Raw genomic sequence first — 25,803 nt, forward strand, 5'->3', positions numbered from 1 at the left:
GAGTTCCGAAGCATTTTTAAACATCAGCAGAATTCTGAGAACAATGGAAGTGTTCCACAGCATTTTTAAACTTCAGCAGAATTCCTAGAACAATGGAAGAGTTCAGAAGCATTTTTAAACTTCAGTAGAATTCCGAGAACAATGGAAGAGTTCTAAAGCATATTTAAACTTCAGCGGAATACCGAGAACAATAGAAGAGTTGTGAAGCATTTTTAAACGTCAGCGGAATTCCGAGAACAATGGAAGAGTTCCGAAGCATTTTTAAACTTCACCCGAATTCCGAGAACAATGGAAGAGTTCGGATGCATTTTTAAACTTCAGCAGAATTCCTAGAACAATGGAAGAGTTCCGAAGCATTTTTAAACTTCAGCGGAATTCCGAGAACAATGGAAGAGTTCCGAAGCATTTTTAAAAGTCAGCGGAATTCCGAGAACAATGGAAGAGTTCCGAAGCATTTTTAAATGTCAGCGGAATTCTGAGAACAATGGAAGAGTTCCGAAGCATTTTTAATCTTCAGCATAATTCCGAGAACAATGGAAGAGTTCCGAAGCATTTTTAAAAGTCAGCGGAATTCCGAGAACAATGGAAGAGTTGTGAAGCATTTTTAAACGTCAGCGGAGTTCTGAGAACAATGGAAGAGTTCCGAAGCATTTTTAATCTTCAGCATAATTCCGAGAACAATGGAAGAGTTCTGAAGCATACTTAAACTTCAGCGGAATTCCGAGAACAATGGAAGAGTTCTGAAGCATTTTTAAACATCAACGGAATTCCGAGAAAAAAGGAAGAGTTCCGAAGCATTTTTATATGTCAGCGGAATTCCGAGAACAATGGAAATGTTCCGAAGCATTTTTAAACTTCAGCGGAATTACGAGAACAATGGAAGAGTTCCGAAGCATTTTTAAACATCAGCAGAATTCCGAGAACAATGGAAGAGTTTTTAAGCATTTTTAAACGTCATTGGAATTCCGAAAACAATGGAAGAGTTCCGAAGCATTTTTAAACATCAGCGGAATTCTGAGAACAAACGAAGTGTTCCAAAACATTTTTAAATGTCAGCGGAATTCCGAGAACAATGGAAAAGTTCCGAAGCATTTTTAAACCTCAGCGGAATTCCGAGAACAATGGAAGGGTTCTGAAGCATTTTTAAATGTCAGCGGAATTCCGAGAACAATGGAAGAGTTCCGAAGCATACTTAAACTTCAGCGGAATTCCGCGAACAATGGAAGAGTTCCGAAGCATTTTTAAAAGTCAGCAGAATACCGAGAACAATGGAAGAGTTGTGAAGCATTTTTAAACGTCAGCGGAATTCCAGAACAATGGAAGAGTTCCGAAGCATTTTTAAATGTCAGCAGAATTCCGAGAACAATGGAAGAGTTCCGAAGCATTTTTAAATGTCAGCAGAATTCCGAGAACAATGGAAGAGTTTCGAAGCATTTTTATATGTCTGCAGAATTCTGAGAACAATGGAAGAGTTCCAAAGCATTTTTAAAAGTCAGCGGAATTCCGAGAACAATGGAAGAGTTCCAAAGCATTTTTAAAAGTCAGCGGAATTCCGAGAACAATAGAAGAGTTGTGAAACATTTTCAAGCTTCAGCGGAATTCCGAGAACAGCGGAAGAGTTCCATAGCATTTTTAAACTTCAGCAGAATTCCGAGAACAATGGAAGAGTTCCGAAGCATTCTTAAACTTCAGCGGAATTCCGAGAACAATGGAAGAGTTCCGAAGCATTTTTAAAAGTCAGCGGAATTCCGAGAACAATAGAAGAGTTGTGAAGCAATTTTAAGCGTCAGCGGAATTCCGAGAACAATAGAAGAGTTCCGAAGCATTTTTAAACGTCAGCGGAATTCCGAGAACAATGGAAGAGTTCTTAAGCATTTTTAAACATCAGCGGAATGCCGAGAACAATGCAAGATTTTCGAAGCATTTTTATATGTCAGAGGAATTCCGAGAACATTGGAAGAGTACCGAAGCATTTTTAAACTTCAGCAGAATTCATAGAACAATGGAAGAGTTCCGAAGCATTTTTAAACTTCAGCGGAATTCCGAGAACAATGGAAGAGTTCCGAAGCATTTTTAAAAGTCAGCGGAATTCCGAGAACAATGGAAGAGTTCCGAAGCATTTTTAAATGTCAGCGGAATTCTGAGAACAATGGAAGAGTTCCGAAGCATTTTTAATTTTCAGCATAATTCCGAGAACAATGGAAGAGTTCCGAAGCATTTTTAAAAGTCAGCGGAATTCCGAGAACAATGGAAGAGTTGTGAAGCATTTTTAAACGTCAGCGGAGTTCTGAGAACAATGGAAGAGTTCCGAAGCATTTTTAAACGTCAGCGGAATTCCAGAACAATGGAAGAGTTCCGAAGCATACTTAAACTTCAGCGGAATTCCGAGAACAATGGAAGAGTTCTGAAGCATTTTTAAACATCAACGGAATTCCGAGAAAAAAGGAAGAGTTCCGAAGCATTTTTATATGTCAGCGGAATTCCGAGAACAATGGAAATGTTCCGAAGCATTTTTAAACTTCAGCGGAATTACGAGAACAATGGAAGAGTTCCGAAGCATTTTTAAACATCAGCAGAATTCCGAGAACAATGGAAGAGTTTTTAAGCATTTTTAAACGTCATTGGAATTCCGAAAACAATGGAAGAGTTCCGAAGCATTTTTAAACATCAGCGGAATTCTGAGAACAATGGAAGTGTTCCAAAACATTTTTAAATGTCAGCAGAATTCCGAGAACAATGGAAAAGTTCCGAAGCATTTTTAAACCTCAGCGGAATTCCGAGAACAATGGAAGGGTTCTGAAGCATTTTTAAATGTCAGCGGAATTCCGAAAACAATGGAAGAGTTCCGAAGCATACTTAAACTTCAGCGGAATTCCGCGAACAATGGAAGAGTTCCGAAGCATTTTTAAAAGTCAGCAGAATACCGAGAACAATGGAAGAGTTGTGAAGCATTTTTAAACGTCAGCGGAATTCCAGAACAATGGAAGAGTTCCGAAGCATTTTTAAATGTCAGCAGAATTCCGAGAACAATGGAAGAGTTCCGAAGCATTTTTAAATGTCAGCAGAATTCCGAGAACAATGGAAGAGTTCCAAAGCATTTTTAAATGTCAGCGGAATTCTGAAAACAATGGAAGAGTTCCGAAGCATTTTTAAACTTCAGCAGAATTCCGAGAACAATGGAAGAGTTCCGAAGCATTCTTAAACTTCTGCGGAATTCCGAGAACAATGGAAGAGTTCCAAAGCATTTTTAAAAGTCAGCGGAATTCTGAGAACAATAGAAGAGTTGTGAAACATTTTCAAGCTTCAGCGGAATTCCGAGAACAACGGAAGAGTTCCAAAGCATTTTTAAACTTCAGCAGAATTCCGAGAACAATGGAAGAGTTCCGAAGCATTCTTAAACTTCAGCGGAATTCCGAGAACAATGGAAGAGTTCCGAAGCATTTTTAAAAGTCAGCGGAATTCCGAGAACAATAGAAGAGTTGTGAAGCAATTTTAAGCGTCAGCGGAATTCCGAGAACAATAGAAGAGTTCCGAAGCATTTTTAAACGTCAGCGGAATTCCGAGAACAATGGAAGAGTTCTTAAGCATTTTTAAACATCAGCGGAAAGCCGAGAACAATGCAAGATTTTCGAAGCATTTTTATATGTCAGCGGAATTCCGAGAACATTGGAAGAGTACCGAAGCATTTTTAAACTTCAGCAGAATTCATAGAACAATGGAAGAGTTCCGAAGCATTTTTAAACTTCAGCGGAATTCCGAGAACAATGGAAGAGTTCCAAAGCATTTTTAAAAGTCAGCGGAATTCCGAGAACAATAGAAGAGTTGTGAAACATTTTTAAGCGTCAGCGGAATTCCGAGAACAATGGAAGAGTTCCAAACCATTTTTAAACTTCAGCAGAATTCCGAGAACAATGGAAGAGTTCAGAAGCATTCTTAAACGTCAGCGGAATTCTGAGAACAATGGAAGAGTTCCGAAGCATTTTTAAACTTCAGCGGAATTTTGAGAACAATGGAAGCGTTCCGAAGCATTTTTAAACTTCAGCGGAATTTTGAGAACAATGGAAGAGTTCCGAAGCATTTTTAAAAGTCCGCGAAATTCCGAGAACAATGGAAGAGTTGTGAAGCATTTTTAAACGTCAGCGGAATTCCGAGAACAATGGAAGAGTTCCGAAGCATTTTTAAACGTCAGCGGAATTCCGAGAACAATGGAAGAGTTATGAAACATTTTTAAATGTCAGCGGAATTCCGAGAGCAATGGAAGAGTTCCGAAGCATTTTTAAATGTCAGCGGAATTATGAGAACAATGGAAGGGTTCCGAAGCATTTTTAAACTTCAGCAGAATTCTGAGAACAATGGAAGAGTTCCGAAGCATATTTAAACTTCAGCGGAATTCTGAGAACAATGGAAGAGTTCCGAAGCATTTTTAAAAGTCAGGGGAATACCGAGAACAATGGAAGAGTTGTGAAGCATTTTTAAACGTCAACGGAATTCCGAGAAAAAAGGAAGAGTTCCGAAGCATTTTTATATGTCAGCGGAATTTCGAGAACAATGGAAGAGTTCCGACGCATTTTTAAACTTGAGCGGAATTACGAGAACAATGGAAGAGTTCCGAAGCATTTTTAAACATCAGCAGAATTCTGAGAACAATGGAAGAGTTTTTAAGCATTTTTAAACGTCAGTGGAATTCCGAAAACAATGGAAGAGTTCCGAAGCATTCTTAAACTTCATCGGAATTCCGAGAACAATGGAAGAGTTCCGAAGCATTTTTAAAAGTCAGCGGAATTCAGAGAACAATAGAAGAGTTGTGAAGCATTTTTAAGCGTCAGCGGAATTCCGAGAACAATGGAAGAGTTCCGAAGCATTTTTAAATTTCAAAACTTCAGCAGATTTCCGAGAACAATGGAAGAGTTCTGAAGCATTCTTAAACTTCAGCGGAATTACGAGAACAATGGAAGAGTTCCAAAGCATTTCTAAAAGTCAGGGGAATTCCGAGAACAATAGAAGAGCTGTGAAGCAATTTTAAGCGTCAGCGGAATTCCGAGAACAATGGAAGAGTTCCGAAGCATTTTTAAACTTCAGCGGAATTCCTGGAACAATGGAAGAGTTCCGAAGCATTTTTAAAAGTCAGCAGAATTCCGAGAACACTAGAAGGGTACCAAAGCATATTTAAACTTCAGCGGAATTCTGAGAACACTGTAAGAGTTCCGAAGCATTTTTAAACTTCACTGGAATTCCGAGAACAATGGAAGAGTTCCGAAGCATTTTTAAACATCAGCGGAATTCCGAGAACAATGGAAGAGTTCTGAAGCATTTTTAAACGTCAGTGGAATTTTGAAAACAATGGAAGATTTCCGAAGCATTTTTGAACGTCAGCGGAATTCTGAGAACAATGGAAGAGTTGTGAAGCATTTTTAAACGTCAGCGGAATTCCGAGAACAATAGAAGAGTTGTGAATCATTTTTAAGCGTCAGCGGAATTCCGAGAACAATGGAAGAGTTCCAAACCATTTTTAAACTTCAGCAGAATTCCGAGAACAATGGAAGAGTTCAGAAGCATTCTTAAACGTCAGAGGAATTCTGAGAACGATGGAAGAGTTCCGAAGCATTTTTAAACTTCAGCGGAATTTTGAGAACAATGGAAGAGTTCCGAAGCATTTTTAAACTTCAGCGGAATTTTGATAACAATGGAAGAGTTCCAAAGCATTTTTAAAAGTCCGCGAAATTCCGAGAACAATGGAAGAGTTGTGAAGCATTTTTAAACGTCAGCGGAATTCCGAGAACAATGAAAGAGTTCCGAAGCATTTTTAAACGTCAGCGGAATTCCAAGAACAATGGAAGAGTTATGAAACATTTTTAAATGTCAGCAGAATTCCGAGAACACTGTAAGAGTTCCGAAGCATTTTTAAACTTCACTGGAATTCCGAGAACAATGGAAGAGTTCCGAAGCATTTTTAAACATCAGCGGAATTCCGAGAACAATGGAAGAGTTCTGAAGCATTTTTAAACGTCAGTGGAATTTTGAAAACAATGGAAGATTTCCGAAGCATTTTTGAACGTCAGCGGAATTCTGAGAACAATGGAAGAGTTGTGAAGCATTTTTAAACGTCAGCGGAATTTCGAGAACAATCGAAGAGTTCCGAAGCATTTTTAAACCTCAGCGGAATTCCGAGAACAATGGAAGAGTTCCGAAGCATACTCAAACTTCAGCGGAATTCCGCGAACAATGGAAGAGTTCCGAAGCATTTTTAAAAGTCAGCAGAATACCGAGAACAATGGAAGAGTTGTGAAGCATTTTTAAACGTCAGCGGAATTCCAGAACAATGGAAGAGTTCCGAAGCATTTTTAAATGTCAGCAGAATTCCGAGAACAATGGAAGAGTTTCGAAGCATTTTTAAACGTCAGCGGAATTCCGAGAACAATGGAAGAGTTCCGAAGCATTTTTAAACGTCAGCGGAATTCCGAGAACAATGGAAGAGTTATGAAACATTTTTAAATGTCAGCAGAATTCCGAGAACACTGTAAGAGTTCCGAAGCATTTTTAAACTTCACTGGAATTCCGAGAACAATGGAAGAGTTCCGAAGCATTTTTAAACATCAGCGGAATTCCGAGAACAATGGAAGAGTTCTGAAGCATTTTTAAATGTCAGCGGAATTCTGAAAACAATGGAAGAGTTCCGAAGCATTTTTAAACTTCAGCAGAATTCCGAGAACAATGGAAGAGTTCCGAAGCATTCTTAAACTTCTGCGGAATTCCGAGAACAATGGAAGAGTTCCAAAGCATTTTTAAAAGTCAGCGGAATTCCGAGAACAATAGAAGAGTTGTGAAACATTTTCAAGCTTCAGCGGAATTCCGAAAACAACGGAAGAGTTCCAAAGCATTTTTAAACTTCAGCAGAATTCCGAGAACAATGGAAGAGTTCCGAAGCATTCTTAAACTTCAGCGGAATTCCGAGAACAATGGAAGAGTTCCGAAGCATTTTTAAAAGTCAGCGGAATTCCGAGAACAATAGAAGAGTTGTGAAGCAATTTTAAGCGTCAGCGGAATTCCGAGAACAATAGAAGAGTTCCGAAGCATTTTTAAATGTCAGCGGAATTCCGAGAACAATGGAAGAGTTCTTAAGCATTTTTAAACATCAGCGGAATGCCGAGAACAATGCAAGATTTCCGAAGCATTTTTATATGTCAGCGGAATTCCGAGAACATTGGAAGAGTACCGAAGCATTTTTAAACTTCAGCAGAATTCCTAGAACAATGGAAAAGTTCCGAAGCATTTTTAGACTTCAGCGGAATTCTGAGAACAATAGAAGAGTTGTGAAACATTTTTAAGCGTCAGCGGAATTCCGAGAACAATAGAAGAGTTGTGAAACATTTTTAAGCGTCAGCGGAATTCCGAGAACAATGGAAGAGTTCCGAACCATTTTTAAACTTCAGCAGAATTCCGAGAACAATGGAAGAGTTCAGAAGCATTCTTAAACGTCAGCGGAATTCTGAGAACGATGGAAGAGTTCCGAAGCATTTTTAAACTTCAGCGGAATTTTGAGAACAATGGAAGAGTTCCGAAGCATTTTTAAACTTCAGCGGAATTTTGAGAACAATGGAAGAGTTCCGAAGCATTTTTAAAAGTCCGCGAAATTCCGAGAACAATGGAAGAGTTGTGAAGCATTTTTAAACGTCAGCGGAATTCCGAGAACAATGGAAGAGTTCCGAAGCATTTTTAAACGTCAGCGGAATTCCGAGAACAATGGAAGAGTTATGAAACATTTTTAAATGTCATCAGAATTCCGAGAACAATGGAAGAGTTCCGAAGCATTTTTAAATGTCAGCGGAATTCTGAGAACAATGGAAGGGTTCCGAAGCATTTTTAAACTTCAGTAGAATTCCGAGAACAATGGAAGAGTTCCGAAGCATATTTAAACTTCAGCGGAATTCTGAGAACAATGGAAGAGTTCCGAAGCATTTTTAAAAGTCAGGGGAATACCGAGAACAATGGAAGAGTTCCGAAGCATTTTTAAAAGTCAGGGGAATACCGAGAACAATGGAAGAGTTGTGAAGCATTTTTAAACGTCAACGGAATTCCGATAAAAAAGGAAGAGTTCCGAAGCATTTTTATATGTCAGCGGAATTTCGAGAACAATGGAAGAGTTCCGACGCATTTTTAAACTTCAGCGGAATTACGAGAACAATGGAAGAGTTCCGAAGCATTTTTAAACATCAGCAGAATTCCGAGAACAATGTAACAGTTTTTAAGCATTTTTAAACGTCAGTGGAATTCCAAAAACAATGGAAGAGTTTCGAAGCATTTTTAAACATCAGCAGAATTCTGAGAACAATGGAAGTGTTCCAAAGCATTTTTAAACTTCAGCAGAATTCCTAGAACAATGGAAGAGTTCAGAAGCATTTTTAAACTTCAGTAGAATTCCGAGAACAATGGAAGAGTTCCGAAGCATATTTAAACTTCAGCGGAATACCGAGAACAATAGAAGAGTTGTGAAGCATTTTTAAACGTCAGCGGAATTCCGATAACAATGGAAGAGTTCCGAAGCATTTTTAAACTTCACCCGAATTCCGAGAACAATGGAAGAGTTCGGATGCATTTTTAAACTTCAGCAGAATTCCTAGAACAATGGAAGAGTTCCGAAGCATTTTTAAACTTCAGCGGAATTCCGAGAACAATGGAAGAGTTCCGAAGCATTTTTAAAAGTCAGCGGAATTCCGAGAACAATGGAAGAGTTGTGAAGCATTTTTAAACGTCAGCGGAGTTCTGAGAACAATGGAAGAGTTCCGAAGCATTTTTAATCTTCAGCATAATTCCGAGAACAATGGAAGAGTTCCGAAGCATATTTAAACTTCAGCGGAATTCCGAGAACAATGGAAGAGTTCCGAAGCATTTTTAAAAGTCAGCGAAATAACGAGAAAAATGGAAGAGTTGTGAAGCATTTTTAAACGTCAGCGGAATTTTGAGAACAATGGAAGAGTTCCGAAGCATTTTTAAATGTCAGCGGAATTCTGAGGACAATGGAAGAGTTCCGAAGCATTTTTAAACTTCAGCAGAATTCCGAGAACAATGGAAGGGTTCCGAAGCATGCTTAAACTTCAGCGGAATTCCCAGAACAATGGAAGAGTTCCGAAGCATTTTTAAAAGTCAGGGGAATACCGAGAACAATGGAAGAGTTGTGAAGCATTTTTAAACGTCAGCGGAATTCCAGAACAATGGAAGAGTTCCGAAGCATACTTAAACGTCAGCGGAATTCCGAGAACAATGGAAGAGTTCTGAAGCATTTTTAAACATCAACGGAATTCCGAGAAAAAAGGAAGAGTTCCGAAGCATTTTTATATGTCAGCGGAATACCGAGAACAATGGAAATGTTCCGAAGCATTTTTAAACTTCAGCGGAATTACGAGAACAATGGAAGAGTTCCGAAGCATTTTTAAACATCAGCAGAATTCCGAGAACAATGGAAGAGTTTTTAAGCATTTTTAAACGTCATTGGAATTCCGAAAACAATGGAAGAGTTCCGAAGCATTTTTAAACATCAGCGGAATTCTGAGAACAATGGAAGTGTTCCAAAACATTTTTAAATGTCAGCGGAATTCCGAGAACAATGGAAAAGTTCCGAAGCATTTTTAAACCTCAGCGGAATTCCGAGAACAATGGAAGGGTTCTGAAGCATTTTTAAATGTCAGCAGAATTCCGAGAACAATGGAAGAGTTCCGAAGCATACTTAAACTTCAGCGGAATTCCGCGAACATTGGAAGAGTTCCGAAGCATTTTTAAAAGTCAGCAGAATACCGAGAACAATGGAAGAGTTGTGAAGCATTTTTAAACATCAGCGGAATTCCAGAACAATGGAAGAGTTCCGAAGCATTTTTATATGTCTGCAGAATTCTGAGAACAATGGAAAAGTTCCAAAGCATTTTTAAATGTCAGCGGAATTCTGAAAACAATGGAAGAGTTCCGAAGAATTTTTAAACTTCAGCAGAATTCCGAGAACAATGGAAGAGTTCCGAAGCATTCTTAAACTTCTATGGAATTCCGAGAACAATGGAAGAGTTCCGAAGCATTTTTAAACATCAGCAGAATTCCGAGAACAATGGAAGAGGTTTTAAGCATTTTTAAACGTCAGTGGAATTCCGAGAACAATGGAAGAGTTCTTAAGCATTTTTAAACATCAGCGGAATGCCGAGAACAATGCAAGGTTTCCGAAGCATTTTTATATGTCAGCGGAGTTCCGAGAACATTGGAAGAGTACCAAAGCATTTTTAAACTTCAGCAGAATTCCTAGAACAATGGAAGAGTTCCGAAGCATTTTTAAACTTCAGCGGAATTCCGAGAACAATGGAAGAGTTCCGAAGCATTTTTAAAAGTCAGCGGAATTCAGAGAACAATAGAAGAGTTGTGAAACATTTTTAAGCGTCAGCGGAATTCCGAGAACAATGGAAGAGTTCCAAACCATTTTTAAACTTCAGCAGAATTCCGAGAACAATGGAAGAGTTCAGAAGCATTCTTAAACGTCAGCGGAATTCTGAGAACAATGGAAGAGTTCCGAAGCATTTTTAAAAGTCCGCGAAATTCCGAGAACAATGTAAGAGTTGTGAAGCATTTTTAAACGTCAGCGGAATTCCGAGAACAATGGAAGAGTTCCGAAGCATTTTTATACGTCAGCGGAATTCCCAGAACAATGGAAGAGTTATGAAACATTTTTAAATGTCAGCGGAATTCCGAGAACAATGGAAGAGTTCCGAAGCATTTTTAAATGTCAGCGGAATTCTGAGAACAATGGAAGGGTTCCGAAGCATTTTTAAACTTCAGCAGAATTCCGAGAACAATGGAAGAGTTCCGAAGCATATTTAAACTTCAGCGGAATTCTGAGAACAATGGAAGAGTTCCGAAGCATTTTTAAAAGTCAGGGGAATACCGAGAACAATGGAAGAGTTGTGAAGCATTTTTAAACGTCAACGGAATTCCGAGAAAAAAGGAAGAGTTCCGAAGCATTTTTATATGTCAGCGGAATTTCGAGAACAATGGAAGAGTTCCGACGCATTTTTAAACTTCAGCGGAATTACGAGAACAATGGAAGAGTTCCGAAGCATTTTTAAACTTCACCCGAATTCCGAGAACAATGGAAGAGTTCCGATGCATTTTTAAACTTCAGCAGAATTCCTAGAACAATGGAAGAGTTCCGAAGCATTTTTAAACTTCAGCGGAATTCCGAGAACAATGGAAGAGTTCCGAAGCATTTTTAAACGTCAGCGGAATTCCGAGAACAATGGAAGAGTTCCGAAGCATTTTTAATCTTCAGCATAATTCCGAGAACAATGGAAGAGTTCCGAAGCATTTTTAAAAGTCAGCGGAATTCTGAGAACAATGGAAGAGTTCCGAAGCATTTTTAAACTTCAGCAGAATTCAGAGAACAATGGAAGAGTTCCGAAGCATACTTAAACTTCAGCGGAATTCTGAGAACAATGGAAGAGTTCCGAAGCATTTTTAAAAGTCAGGGGAATACCGAGAACAATGGAAGAGTTGTGAAGCATTTTTAAACGTCAGCGGAATTCCAGAACAATGGAAGAGTTCCAAAGCATACTTAAACTACAGCGGAATTCCGAGAACAATGGAAGAGTTCTGAAACATTTTTAAACATCAACGGAATTCTGAGAAAAAAGGAAGAGTTCCGAAGCATTTTTATATGTCAGCGGAATTTCGAGAACAATGGAAGAGTTCCGACGCATTTTTAAACTTCAGCGGAATTACGAGAACAATGGAAGAGTTCCGAAGCATTTTTAAACATCAGCAGAGTTCCGAGAACAATGGAAGAGTTTTTAAGCATTTTTAAACGTCAGTGGAATTCCGAAAACAATGGAAGAGTTCCGAAGCATTTTTAAACATCAGCGGAATTCTGAGAACAATGGAAGTGTTCCAAAGCATTTTTAAACTTCACCCGAATTCCGAGAACAATGGAAGAGTTCCGATGCATTTTTAAACTTCAGCAGAATTCCTAGAACAATGGAAGAGTTCCGAAGCATTTTTAAACTTCAGCGGAATTCCGAGAACAATGGAAGAGTTCCGAAGCATTTTTAAACGTCAGCGGAATTCCGAGAACAATGGAAGAGTTCCGAAGCATTTTTAATCTTCAGCATAATTCCGAGAACAATGGAAGAGTTCCGAAGCATTTTTAAAAGTCAGCGGAATTCCGAGAACAATGGAAGAGTTGTGAAGCATTTTTAAACGTCAGCGGAATTCTGAGAACAATGGAAGAGTTCCGAAGCATTTTTAATCTTCAGCATAATTCCGAGAACAATGGAAGAGTTCCGAAGCATATTTAAACTTCAGCGGAATTCCGAGAACAATGGAAGAGTTCCGAAGCATTTTTAAAAGTCAGAGGAATACCGAGAAAAATGGAAGAGTTGTGAAGCATTTTTAAACGTCAGCGGAATTCCGAGAACAATGGAAGAGTTCCGAATAGTGTTGAGCGATACCTTCCGATATCAGGAAATATCGTATCGGATTGGATCGGGCCGATACCCAAAAAGTATCGGATATCGCCGATTCCGATACCGGAAACCAATGCAAGTCAATGGGACACAAATATCGGAATGAAAATAAACCCTTTCTTTCCTTGTAGGTTAATTCTACATGAAGGAAAACAACTAAGAATAATGTAGAATGACATGAAAAGCCGGCAATTCATCAGCGGCATTCACCGGTACCCGACAATTTACAACAGAAAGAATAGAGCTTCACACATAGATTAGGTAGATAGAACCATGTCAGTCACATATATATGAAGTACAGTGACAGTGTTGCTTACTGTACTTGTCATTTAGTGTAAAGGATTTATTTAAAAAAATATTAGTGTTTTCGTGCACCGTCTCTTTAAAAAAGCCGGCCGGCAATTCAGCAGCGGTACCCGACAATTTATAACAGACAGAATAGAGCTTCACACATAGATTAGATAGATAGAAACATGTCAGTCACATATATATGAAGTACAGTGACAGTGTTGCTTACTGTACTTGTCATTTAGTGTAAAGGATTTATTTAAAAAAATATTAGTGTTTTCGTGCACCGTCTCTTTAAGAAAGCCGGCCGGCAATTCAGCATCTGTACCCGACAATTTAGAATAGAAAGAATAGAGAATCACACATAGATTAGATAGATAGAAACATGTCAGTCACATATATATGAAGTACAGTGACAGTGTTGATTTCTGTACTTGTCATTTAGTGTTAAAATAAAGGATTTATTTAAAAAAAAATTGGCGTGGGGTTCCCCTTAATTTTAGGCTCTAGCAGAGGTTAAGCAGACAGCTGGGGCAAATGTTTGAAGCCTGGGAAGGGGGTAATACCCACGGAGCTTCCCAGGCAACTAATATCAGCCCCCAGCTGAATACCTAGCCTTTACTAGCTATTAAAATGGGGGACCCCCCCAAAAAATAACGTGGGGGCCCCCTAATTTAATAGCTAGCAAAGGCTAGGCAGACAGCTGGGGGCTGATTTTAATAGCCCAGGAAGGGTGCCATGAATATTGGCCCCCTCCCAGGCTAGAAACACCAGCCGTCAGCCGCCCCAGAAATGGCGCATCCATAGGATGCGCCAATTCTGGCACTTAGCCTCGCTCTTCCCACTGCCCTGTAGCGGTGGCAGTGGGGTAATAGGGCTGGGGTTGATGTCAGCTTATAATGCCAGCTGACATCAAGCCCAGGTTAGTAATGGAGAGGCGTCTATAAGACACCCCCATTACTAACCCCATAGTCAAAGTTAAAGAAAAACACAAACACCCAGAATAAAGTCCTTTAATTGAAATAAACACACAATTCTTTATTGTTCTAAATTAAACCATACTTACAGTCACGCCCATTCCAGCTGAAGCCAACGATCTCCTGCAATAAAAGAAAAATAATAAAGCAACCTCATCCTTACCTTTCCATGGTTCCCACGACAGCTTCAGCTCTGCTACATCGAGATGACAGGCTGGAACGCAGCAGAACGCTGCCATCCAGCCTGTCATCCCGCAGACACTGAGAAGCGCAGGCATGCTTGCGCTCCTCAGTGTCTCTCTGTGACGTCATCCAGATGAGCCGAGTTCATGTCCAATGAACTCGGCTCACCTCATGCACGTCACTGACAGCGTGGGAAAATTCTCACGCTGAAGTGCTGAGTGCAGGAGAATTTTCCCACGCTGTCAGTGACGTGCATGAGGTGAGCTGAGTTCATTGGACATGACCTCGGCTCATCTTTATGCCGTCACAGCCAGACACTGAGGAGTGGAAGCATGCCTGCGCTTCTCAGTGTCTGCGGGATGACAGGCTGAATGGCAGTGTTCTGCTGCGGTCCAGCCTGTCATCTCGATGTAGCAGAGCTGGAGCTGTCCTGGGAACCATGGAAAGGTAAGGATGAGGTTGCTTTATTATTTTACTTTTATTGCAGGAGATCGTTGGCTTCAGCTGGAATGGGCGTGATGGTAAGTATGGTTTAATTTAGAACAATAAAGAATTGTGTGTTTATTTCAATTAAAGGACTTTATTCTGGGTGTTGTGTTTTTTTAAATACTTTACTAGAAATTCATGGTGGTCATGTCTAATATTGGCGTGACCCCATGAATTTCGGGCTTAGGGCCAGCTGATAATGCCAAGCTGGCCTTAACCCCTTTATTACCCAGTGAGCCACCGCACCAGGGCCCTGGATGAGTTGGGTACAGCGCCAGAAGATGGCGCTTCTATGAACGCGCCATTTTCCGGGGTGGCTGCGGACTGCAATTTGCAGCGGGGGTGGCCCAGAAAGCTTGGGTCTCCCTGCGCTGCGGATTCCAGCCCCCAGCTGCCTAGTTGTACCTGGCTGGGCACAAAAATAGGGCGAAGCCCCACGCATTTTTTTTTTAAATTATTTCATGAAATTCATGGAATAATTAAGAAAAAAAGGGCTTCCCTATATTGCTGTGTCCAACCAGGTACAAATAGGCAGCTGGTGGTTGGGGGCAGCCCATTCCTGCCTGCTGTACCTGGCTGGACACAAATATAGTGCGAAGCCCCACGTCAATTTTTTTTTAATTATTTCATGAAATAATATTTAAAAAAAAGGGCTTCCCTATATTGTTGTGTCTGGCCAGGTACAAATAGGCAGCTGGTGGTTGGGGGCAGCCTGTTCCTGCCTGCTGTACCTGGCTGGACACAAATATAGGGCGAAGCCCCACATGAATTTTTTTTTAAATAAATCCTTTATTTTAACACTAAATGACATTTGAGGAGTTAATAAAGATGCAGTCCCTAAATTATTATTTATTTTTTAATTAATTTTTCCCAAAACTTTTGACGTGGGCTTCGCCACATTTTTGTATGCCAGCCAGGTACAGCATCCAGCTTCTATGAATGCGTCATTTTCCGGGGTGGCTGCGGACTGCAATTTTCAGCGGGGGGGGCAGAAAGCTTGGGCCTCCCTGCGCTGCAGATTCCATCCCCCAGCTGCCTAGTTTTACCTGGCTGGACACAAAAATAGGGAGAAGCTTCACGTATTTTTTTTTTTAAATTATTTCATGAAATTCATGAAATAATTAAGAAAACAGGGCTTCCCTATATTGTTGTGTCCAACCAGGTACAAATAGGCAGCTGGTGGTTGGGGGCAGCCCGTTCCTGCCTGCTGTACCTGGCTGGACACAAATATAGTGCGAAGCCCCACGTCAATTTTTTTTAAATCATTTCAGGAAATTCATGAAATAATTAAAAAAAATTGATGTGGGGCTTCGCCCTATATTTGTGTCCAGTCAGGTACAGCAGGCAGGAACGGGCTGCCCCCAACCACCAGCTGCCTATTTGTACCTAGCCAGACACAACAATATAGGGAAGCCCTTTTTTTCTTAATTATTCCATGAATTTCATGAAATAATTAAAAAAAAAATACGTGGGGCTTCGCCCTATTTTTGTGTCCAGCCAGGTACAACAAGGCAGCTGGGGGCTGGAATCCGCAGCGCAGGGAGGCCCAAGCTTTCTGGGCCTCACCCGCTGCAAATTGCAGTCCGCAGCCGCCCCAGAAAATGGCGCGTTCATAGAAGCGGTGGCTCACTGGGTAATAAAGGGGTTAAGGCCAGCTTGGCATTATCAGCTGGCCCTAAGCCCGAAATTCATGGGGTCACGCCAATATTAGACAGGACCACCATGAATTTCTAGTAAAGTATTTAAAAAAAACACAAACACCCAGAAAAAAGTCCTTTAATTGAAATAAACACACAATTCTTTATTGTTCTAAATTAAACCATACTTACAGTCACGCCCATTCCAGCTGAAGCCAACGATCTCCTGCAATAAAAGTACGACAGCTTCAGCTCTGCTACATCTGCGCTTCTCAGTGTCTGCGGGATGACAGGCTGGATGGCAGCGTTCTGCTGCGGTCCAGCCTGTCATCTCGATGTAGCAGAGCTGAAGCTGTCGTGGGAACCATGGAAAGGTAAGGATGAGGTTGCTTTATTATTTTTCTTTTATTGCAGGAGATCGTTGGCTTCAGCTGGAATGGGCGTGGTGGTAAGTATGGTTTAATTTAGAACAATAAAGAATTGTGTCTTTATTTCAATTAAAGGACTTTTTTCTGGGTGTTTGTGTTTTTTTTAAATACTTTACTAGAAATTCATGGCGGTCATGTCTAATATTGGCGTGACCCCATGAATTTCGGGCTTAGGGCCAACTGATAATGCCAAGCTGGCCTTAACCCCTTTATTACCCAGTGAGCCACCGCACCAGGGCCCTGGATGAGTTGGGTACAGCGCCAGAAGATGGCGCTTCTATGAACGCGCCATTTTCCGGGGCGGCTGCGGACTGCAATTTTCAGCGCTTGGGGCCCAGAAAGCTTGGGCCTCCCTGCGCTGCGGATTCCAGCCCCCAGCTGCCTTGTTGTACCTGGCTGGACACAAAAATAGGGCGAAGCCCCACGTATTTTTTTTTAAAATTATTTCATGAAATTCATGGAATAATTAAGAAAAAAAGGGCTTCCCTATATTGTTGTGTCCGGCTAGGTACAAATAGGCAGCTGGTGGTTGGGGGCAGCCCGTTCCTGCCTGCTGTACCTGACTGGACACAAATATAAGGCGAAGCCCCACATAATTTTTTTTTAATTATTTCATGAATTTCCTGAAATAATTAAAAAAAAATTGACATGGGGCTTTGCACTATATTTGTGTCCAGCCAGGTACAGCAGGCAGGAACGGGCTGCCACCAACCACCAGCTGCCTATTTGTACCTGTTGGACACAACAATATAGGGAAGCCCTTTTATTCTTAATTATTCCATGAATTTCATGAAATAATTAAAAAAAAAAAAAAGTGGAGCTTCTCCCTATTTTTGTGTCCAGCCAGGTACAACTAGGCAGCTGGGGGATGGAATCTGCAGCGCAGGGAGGCCCAAGCTTTCTGCCCCCCCTCCGCTGAAAATTGCAGTCCGCAGACGCCCCAGAAAATGGCGCGTTCATAGAAGCTGGATGCTGTACCTGGCTGGCATACAAAAATATGGCGAAGCCCACGTCAAAAGTTTTGGGAAAAATTAATTAAAAAATAAATAATAATTTAGGGACTGCATCTTTATTAACTCCTCAAATGTCATTTAGTGTTAAAATAAAGGATTTATTTTAAAAAAAAAATGGCGTGGGATCCCCCATAATTTTAGTCTCTAGCGGAGGTTAAGCAGACGGCTGGGGCAGATGTTTGAAGCCTGGGAAGGGGGCAAAACCCACAGAGCTTCCCAGGCTACTAATATCTGCCCCCAGCTGAATACCTAGCCTTTACTAGCTATTAAAATGGGGGACCCCCCAAAAAAAATGACGTGGGGTCCCCCCTTTTTTAATAGCTAGCAAAGGCTAGGCAGACAGCTGGGGGCTGATATTAATAGCCCAGGAAGGGTGCCATGAATAATGGCCCCCTCCCAGGCTAGAAACACCAGCCGTCAGCCGCCCCAGAAATGGCGCATCCATAGGATGCGCCAATTCTGGCACTTAGCCTCGCTCTTCCACGCTGCCCTGGTGCGGTGGCAGGGGGTAATAGTGGTGGGGTTCATGTCAGCGCCAGCTGCCATGAAGCCCAGGTTAGTAATGATGGGCGTCTATAAGACACCCCCATTACTAACCTACAAAGTGTTAAAAAGAAAACACACACTACACCCAGAAAAAAATAATTTATTTGAAATAAAACACACCATTTTATTTAATTCTTAGTTTACTAAAAATAATAGTTACCTGTCCACGTTCCTGCGCTGATCTCCCATGCACAGCTGTCACATCTGGAGATGGTGACAGCTGTGCATGGCTGCTGTAAGCTCACGCTGCCGGGAACAAGTCCGCTCTCGGCAGCGGGAGCCACTGACTGAGGTCACCGGAGTGCATTCAGGCAGCGCAGCTCCGGAGACCTCCTTTACGGCACTGCTGTACCGTGGGAATTTCTCACGATACAGCGGGGCCGTAAAGCAGCTAACCGGAGCAGCGCTGCCTGAACTCCGGTGAACCCTTACGGCCCCGTCATTCTAGAGGCGGCAGCGGTTCAGAGCGGTCACATTCTATGTGGCTGCTCTGAACTGGAGATCTTCGTGGGACACTCGTGGACTACTCCGGAGGGGTAAGGATAAGGTTGTGGTTTATTATTTTATATTTTATTACAGGAGATCGATGGCTTTGGGGAATTAGGTGTCTAGGTGAGTATAGGTGTAGTTTTTTATTTTTTACTTTATTTTAGGTGGCGATCGGCGGGGACAGGTAATGTATGAACTAATTTATTGTAGGCAACCACTGGCCACCAATGACATGTATCTAACATTTATTGGGGACACAGTAGGGCAATTTAAATAGCAGGATCAGGCTGATGGGAACTACTGCTCCCATCAAGCTGATCCTGCTGGCATGAGTGGACAGGGGACAGACATAGACCGATGGGAGTAGTAGTGTCACATCGGCCTATGTCTGCCTGCACGCACAGACACCGCGCACACCCGCACAAACATCGCACAGACACCGCACAGATACCCCGCACACACACACCCCGCACAGACACCGCACACACACCCCGCACACACACCCCGCACACACACCCCGCACACACACACCCCGCACACACACCCGCACACACACTAATCATGACGGGTCTGGGAGGTGAGGCTGACCTGTGCGGCCGTGGGAAAGTTCATGTGAGTTCATGCAGTCAAGCATGAACTCACATGAACCCTCTGAGGGCAACGCGGCGACTTCAAATGAACAGCTGATCGGCATCACCTGATACCTCAGCTGTTCATTTGAAATAACCGGCGGGAAAGCACAGCACAGAACGGGAAAGCCGGCGGTGAAGTCTTTTCACTGCCGGCTTCCCCGCCCGGGTCCTTCGCTCCCCGCTCCTTGGAGCTGCGCTCCCCGCCCGGTCCTAATTTACGATTGGGATTGGAGGTGGCGAGGAGAGCGGAGGATCGGGGTGGGAGGCTGCAGGGAAGCAGTATGGGGCTGTGTGATTGTTTAAAAGCCGGCGGCTTTTTACCGCGCGCCGGCTTTTAAACAATCAGGAGAATTCTCCCCCGCTGGGATGGCATTCTGATGACAGGCTGGATCGCGCTGCCATCCAACTTGTCATCCTTCACAGTCACTGCAGAGCGCAGGCATTATGGGAACTTCCAATTCCGGTATTCGATATTGTAAAAGTATCGGAATTAAGTATCGGAATTCCGATACCGCGAATATCGGCCGATACCCGATATTACAGTATTGGAATGCTCAACACTAGTTCCGAAGCATTTTTAAATGTCAGCGGAATTCCGAGAACAATGGAAGAGTTCCGAAGCATTTTTAAATGTCAGCAGAATTCCAAGAACAATGGAAGAGTTCCAAAGCATTTTTAAATGTCAGCAGAATTCTGAAAACAATGGAAGAGTTCCGAAGCATTTTTAAACTTCAGCAGAATTCCGAGAAAAATGGAAGAGTTCCGAAGTATTTTTAAAAGTCAGCGGAATTCCGAGAACAATAGAAGAGTTGTGAAGCATTTTTAAGCGTCAGCGGAATTCCGAGAACAATGGAAGAGTTCCGAAGCATTTTTAAACTTCAAAACTTCAGCAGATTTCCGAGAACAATGGAAGAGTTCCGAAGCATTTTTAAACATCAGCAAAGTTCCGAGAACAATGGAAGAGTTTTTAAGCATTTTTAAACGTCAGTGGAATTCCGAAAACAATGGAAGAGTTCCGAAGCATTTTTAAACATCAGCGGAATTCTGAGAACAATGGAAGTGTTCCAAAGCATTTTTAAACTTCACCCGAATTCCGAGAACAATGGAAGAGTTCCGATGCATTTTTAAACTTCAGCAGAATTCCTAGAACAATGGAAGAGTTCCGAAGCATTTTTAAACTTCAGCGGAATTCCGAGAACAATGGAAGAGTTCCGAAGCATTTTTAAACGTCAGCGGAATTCCGAGAACAATGGAAGAGTTCCGAAGCATTTTTAATCTTCAGCATAATTCCGAGAACAATGGAAGAGTTCCGAAGCATTTTTAAAAGTCAGCGGAATTCCGAGAACAATGGAAGAGTTGTGAAGCATTTTTAAACGTCAGCGGAATTCTGAGAACAATGGAAGAGTTCCGAAGCATTTTTAATCTTCAGCATAATTCCGAGAACAATGGAAGAGTTCCGAAGCTTATTTAAACTTCAGCGGAATTCCGAGAACAATGGAAGAGTTCCGAAGCATTTTTAAAAGTCAGAGGAATACCGAGAAAAATGGAAGAGTTGTGAAGCATTTTTAAACGTCAGCGGAATTCCGAGAACAATGGAAGAGTTCCGAATAGTGTTGAGCGATACCTTCCGATATCAGGAAATATCGTATCGGATTGGATCGGGCCGATACCCAAAAAGTATCGGATATCGCCGATTCCGATACCGGAAACCAATGCAAGTCAATGGGACACAAATATCGGAATGAAAATAAACCCTTTCTTTCCTTGTAGGTTAATTCTACATGAAGGAAAACAACTAAGAATAATGTAGAATGACATGAAAAGCCGGCAATTCATCAGCGGCATTCACCGGTACCCGACAATTTACAACAGAAAGAATAGAGCTTCACACATAGATTAGGTAGATAGAACCATGTCAGTCACATATATATGAAGTACAGTGACAGTGTTGCTTACTGTACTTGTCATTTAGTGTAAAGGATTTATTTAAAAAAATATTAGTGTTTTCGTGCACCGTCTCTTTAAAAAAGCCGGCCGGCAATTCAGCAGCGGTACCCGACAATTTATAACAGACAGAATAGAGCTTCACACATAGATTAGATAGATAGAAACATGTCAGTCACATATATATGAAGTACAGTGACAGTGTTGCTTACTGTACTTGTCATTTAGTGTAAAGGATTTATTTAAAAAAATATTAGTGTTTTCGTGCACCGTCTCTTTAAGAAAGCCGGCCGGCAATTCAGCATCTGTACCCGACAATTTAGAATAGAAAGAATAGAGAATCACACATAGATTAGATAGATAGAAACATGTCAGTCACATATATATGAAGTACAGTGACAGTGTTGATTACTGTACTTGTCATTTAGTGTTAAAATAAAGGATTTATTTAAAAAAAAATTGGCGTGGGGTTCCCCTTAATTTTAGGCTCTAGCAGAGGTTAAACAGACAGCTGGGGCAAATGTTTGAAGCCTGGGAAGGGGGTAATACCCACGGAGCTTCCCAGGCAACTAATATCAGCCCCCAGCTGAATACCTAGCCTTTACTAGCTATTAAAATGGGGGACCCCCCCAAAAAATAACGTGGGGTCCCCCCTAATTTAATAGCTAGCAAAGGCTAGGCAGACAGCTGGGGGCTGATTTTAATAGCCCAGGAAGGGTGCCATGAATATTGGCCCCTTCCCAGGCTAGAAACACCAGCCGTCAGCCGCCCCAGAAATGGCGCATCCATAGGATGCGCCAATTCTGGCACTTAGCCTCGCTCTTCCCACTGCCCTGTAGCGGTGGCAGTGGGGTAATAGGGCTGGGGTTGATGTCAGCTTATAATGCCAGCTGACATCAAGCCCAGGTTAGTAATGGAGAGGCGTCTATAAGACACCCCCATTACTAACCCCATAGTCAAAGTTAAAGAAAAACACAAACACCCAGAATAAAGTCCTTTAATTGAAATAAACACACAATTCTTTATTGTTCTAAATTAAACCATACTTACAGTCACGCCCATTCCAGCTGAAGCCAACGATCTCCTGCAATAAAAGAAAAATAATAAAGCAACCTCATCCTTACCTTTCCATGGTTCCCACGACAGCTTCAGCTCTGCTACATCGAGATGACAGGCTGGAACGCAGCAGAACGCTGCCACCCAGCCTGTCATCCCGCAGACACTGAGAAGCGCAGGCATGCTTGCGCTCCTCAGTGTCTCTCTGTGACGTCATCCAGATGAGCCGAGTTCATGTCCAATGAACTCGGCTCACCTCATGCACGTCACTGACAGCGTGGGAAAATTCTCACGCTGAAGTGCTGAGTGCAGGAGAATTTTCCCACGCTGTCAGTGACGTGCATGAGGTGAGCTGAGTTCATTGGACATGACCTCGGCTCATCTTTATGCCGTCACAGCCAGACACTGAGGAGTGGAAGCATGCCTGCGCTTCTCAGTGTCTGCGGGATGACAGGCTGAATGGCAGTGTTCTGCTGCGGTCCAGCCTGTCATCTCGATGTAGCAGAGCTGGAGCTGTCCTGGGAACCATGGAAAGGTAAGGATGAGGTTGCTTTATTATTTTACTTTTATTGCAGGAGATCGTTGGCTTCAGCTGGAATGGGCGTGATGGTAAGTATGGTCTAATTTAGAACAATAAAGAATTGTGTGTTTATTTCAATTAAAGGACTTTATTCTGGGTGTTGTGTTTTTTTAAATACTTTACTAGAAATTCATGGTGGTCATGTCTAATATTGGCGTGACCCCATGAATTTCGGGCTTAGGGCCAGCTGATAATGCCAAGCTGGCCTTAACCCCTTTATTACCCAGTGAGCCACCGCACCAGGGCCCTGGATGAGTTGGGTACAGCGCCAGAAGATGGCGCTTCTATGAACGCGCCATTTTCCGGGGTGGCTGCGGACTGCAATTTGCAGCGGGGGTGGCCCAGAAAGCTTGGGTCTCCCTGCGCTGCGGATTCCAGCCCCCAGCTGCCTAGTTGTACCTGGCTGGGCACAAAAATAGGGCGAAGCCCCACGCATTTTTTTTTTAATTATTTCATGAAATTCATGGAATAATTAAGAAAAAAAGGGCTTCCCTATATTGCTGTGTCCAACCAGGTACAAATAGGCAGCTGGTGGTTGGGGGCAGCCCATTCCTGCCTGCTGTACCTGGCTGGACACAAATATAGTGCGAAGCCCCACGTCAATTTTTTTTTAATTATTTCATGAAATAATTTTTAAAAAAAAGGGCTTCCCTATATTGTTGTGTCTGGCCAGGTACAAATAGGCAGCTGGTGGTTGGGGGCAGCCTGTTCCTGCCTGCTGTACCTGGCTGGACACAAATATAGGGCGAAGCCCCACATGAATTTTTTTTAAAATAAATCCTTTATTTTAACACTAAATGACATTTGAGGAGTTAATAAAGATGCAGTCCCTAAATTATTATTTATTTTTTAATTAATTTTTCCCAAAACTTTTGACGTGGGCTTCGCCATATTTTTGTATGCCAGCCAGGTACAGCATCCAGCTTCTATGAATGCGTCATTTTCTGGGGTGGCTGCGGACTGCAATTTTCAGCGGGGGGGGCAGAAAGCTTGGGCCTCCCTGCGCTGCAGATTCCATCCCCCAGCTGCCTAGTTTTACCTGGCTGGACACAAAAATAGGGAGAAGCTTCACGTATTTTTTTTTTAAAATTATTTCATGAAATTCATGAAATAATTAAGAAAACAGGGCTTCCCTATATTGTTGTGTCCAACCAGGTACAAATAGGCAGCTGGTGGTTGGGGGCAGCCCGTTCCTGCCTGCTGTACGTGGCTGGACACAAATATAGTGCGAAGCCCCACGTCAATTTTTTTTAAATCATTTCAGGAAATTCATGAAATAATTAAAAAAAATTGATGTGGGGCTTCGCCCTATATTTGTGTCCAGTCAGGTACAGCAGGCAGGAACGGGCTGCCCCCAACCACCAGCTGCCTATTTGTACCTAGCCAGACACAACAATATAGGGAAGCCCTTTTTTTCTTAATTATTCCATGAATTTCATGAAATAATTAAAAAAAAAATACGTGGGGCTTCGCCCTATTTTTGTGTCCAGCCAGGTACAACAAGGCAGCTGGGGGCTGGAATCCGCAGCGCAGGGAGGCCCAAGCTTTCTGGGCCTCACCCGCTGCAAATTGCAGTCCGCAGCCGCCCCAGAAAATGGCGCGTTCATAGAAGCGGTGGCTCACTGGGTAATAAAGGGGTTAAGGCCAGCTTGGCATTATCAGCTGGCCCTAAGCCCGAAATTCATGGGGTCACGCCAATATTAGACAGGACCACCATGAATTTCTAGTAAAGTATTTAAAAAAAACACAAACACCCAGAAAAAAGTCCTTTAATTGAAATAAACACACAATTCTTTATTGTTCTAAATTAAACCATACTTACAGTCACGCCCATTCCAGCTGAAGCCAACGATCTCCTGCAATAAAAGTACGACAGCTTCAGCTCTGCTACATCTGCGCTTCTCAGTGTCTGCGGGATGACAGGCTGGATGGCAGCGTTCTGCTGCGGTCCAGCCTGTCATCTCGATGTAGCAGAGCTGAAGCTGTCGTGGGAACCATGGAAAGGTAAGGATGAGGTTGCTTTATTATTTTTCTTTTATTGCAGGAGATCGTTGGCTTCAGCTGGAATGGGCGTGGTGGTAAGTATGGTTTAATTTAGAACAATAAAGAATTGTGTCTTTATTTCAATTAAAGGACTTTTTTCTGGGTGTTTGTGTTTTTTTTAAATACTTTACTAGAAATTCATGGCGGTCATGTCTAATATTGGCGTGACCCCATGAATTTCGGGCTTAGGGCCAACTGATAATGCCAAGCTGGCCTTAACCCCTTTATTACCCAGTGAGCCACCGCACCAGGGCCCTGGATGAGTTGGGTACAGCGCCAGAAGATGGCGCTTCTATGAACGCGCCATTTTCCGGGGCGGCTGCGGACTGCAATTTGCAGCGCTTGGGGCCCAGAAAGCTTGGGCCTCCCTGCGCTGCGGATTCCAGCCCCCAGCTGCCTTGTTGTACCTGGCTGGACACAAAAATAGGGCGAAGCCCCACGTATTTTTTTTTAAAATTATTTCATGAAATTCATGGAATAATTAAGAAAAAAAGGGCTTCCCTATATTGTTGTGTCCGGCTAGGTACAAATAGGCAGCTGGTGGTTGGGGGCAGCCCGTTCCTGCCTGCTGTACCTGACTGGACACAAATATAAGGCGAAGCCCCACATAATTTTTTTTTAATTATTTCATGAATTTCCTGAAATAATTAAAAAAAAATTGACATGGGGCTTTGCACTATATTTGTGTCCAGCCAGGTACAGCAGGCAGGAACGGGCTGCCACCAACCACCAGCTGCCTATTTGTACCTGGTTGGACACAACAATATAGGGAAGCCCTTTTTTTCTTAATTATTCCATGAATTTCATGAAATAATTAAAAAAAAAAAAACGTGGAGCTTCTCCCTATTTTTGTGTCCAGCCAGGTACAACTAGGCAGCTGGAGGATGGAATCTGCAGCGCAGGGAGGCCCAAGCTTTCTGCCCCCCCCTCCGCTGAAAATTGCAGTCCGCAGACGCCCCAGAAAATGGCGCGTTCATAGAAGCTGGATGCTGTACCTGGCTGGCATACAAAAA

Source organism: Phyllobates terribilis, unplaced genomic scaffold (genome assembly GCF_046119375.1).
Source record: "Phyllobates terribilis strain yellow unplaced genomic scaffold, ASM4611937v1 Scaffold_405__1_contigs__length_1709751, whole genome shotgun sequence".
NCBI classification, from domain to species: Eukaryota; Metazoa; Chordata; class Amphibia; order Anura; family Dendrobatidae; genus Phyllobates; species Phyllobates terribilis.